Consider the following 1861-nt stretch of genomic DNA (forward strand, 5'->3'; position numbering starts at 1 on the left):
GGTAACTGATTCTGATTTGTGACAAGGTTTTTCTCTTCATTTTTCTACACTTCATCCTATTTTTCATACTCATCATCTAGGTAGGCTTATTTATTTGTGGTTAATAGATGGGTAATTTTTTTTTTTTTGGTGAAGTAGAAAGGATTAATGAAAGGTTCAATGGGGCGACTAGCTAAAAAAAAAAAAAAAAAAAAAAATTACAGGTGTGAATTTTTGGCTATATCGATCCAAAGAAGGCCTAAATTCTCGCCTATGATTTGGGTAGTAATCAAGTAAGTAAACGTGTGAACTTCTCTATTCGGAAGAACTACTCCTCTATGTCATTACTCATATATCACACATTTTGAGGCTTTTGGTTAGATTCTTATAGGATATGGAAACTAAGTTGTCTAACCGTGGGTCCTAGAAACTTACTGCTGTGTACATTTAATGATAGTCAGTGCATGAATGCTCATGAAAAGATGTAAAAACTATTGCATACGTATTAAATTAAGTTTCTAAGAACAAGTCCTAATTATGATGCTAGGGTGAGATTTCTAAATATTTTTCATCATAGAAAGGGAAACGAGAATTTGTCACTAAATACGTTTATTTAGACATCAAGTAAACTATATACAACTATGCATGCTTAATTTTTTGCAAAAGGTTCTCACCACCCCCAAACAGTCAGACAATGTGTCCTCAAAGTGTTAAGAGGAAGAAAGAGTATACCTGAAAGGCTTTGAGCAAAAACATAGCTGACATCTTCCACAGAAATTTATTGTAACACACTATATATTATACATGATAAAAGTTAAAGCACATTGTTAGATTGGCACACTGTTAGGTTATTTATTTATCTCACATCAAAACATAAAACAAATATGTACATGCATCAACTCACATTGCCCCAACCTTGAACTGGGGGATAGTCCATCCTTACCTCGTCCCTGTAGAAATGTCATTCCTTTGCATTACGCCAATCTATCATAGCTTTCCAGACTTCGCTCTACTTCCTCTTCTTTGCATTGTCCAGATGAGCTATCATTTTATCATCATTAGGGAAAGAACGAACTTTCTTTAGATACCTTACAGGGCATCGCCATGTCCGAAATCGCAAAGAACGAATTATCTTGTTTGTTGAACACATAGAGTCGACCTTTACCCAATCCTGAAAAGTGGCCGCAAATTATGGGAAGTACGTCCTCACTATCCTGCATGTTGTAACTGGCAGCGGGTGATATAATGTTGCCGAAAAGACCGAGCCTTCTTAAGATTCTCAATTACTAGGTCTATAATGTCAAAGGCGGTATGTTGCTGGGCCAATGCATGGAATGTCTTACACGCTGACTTTGATGCAGTGGAAAAATGCCAATCCCCCATGATGTTCAGAAGAATAAATAACATGGCAGTTCCAACATTCATTGTCATACTAGCTACTGGAATAGTGAAGTCTAGCTTCAGCACGTTCACTGACGTGGGCAAGGCCATCGCCATACCGGGCAGCAAAATCTTCCCTAGAATAGTCATTAAAGTCATTCTCTGTCATGTATTGAATTGGGAGGTCTGGCTGAAGAGGAGGAAGGTCTAGAGCTATAGCAACTGTTGGCTCGTAAAAAGAGTGTCGGGTGTTAACAATACGGATTGTAAATCCATTCAAAGGGACCCCTGTATAGCAGGTAGATCTTCCATGTGATCGTAAAAATAAGTTGCCAAACCTGGGGAATATGTTTGCTCAGGGTGTAGAATAAGGGAGTTCCAACCAACTCGTGTGATGAAATCTCTGAAGAGATGTCCATAAGCAGGAGAATTCAGCAACGAATGGAAGGATTGTTCTAGAATTATCTTTGGGGTTGCCATAGTAGAAGACGTACAAAGACAG

The sequence above is a fragment of the Coptis chinensis genome, chromosome 7, assembly GCF_015680905.1.
Source record: "Coptis chinensis isolate HL-2020 chromosome 7, ASM1568090v1, whole genome shotgun sequence".
NCBI classification, from domain to species: Eukaryota; Viridiplantae; Streptophyta; class Magnoliopsida; order Ranunculales; family Ranunculaceae; genus Coptis; species Coptis chinensis.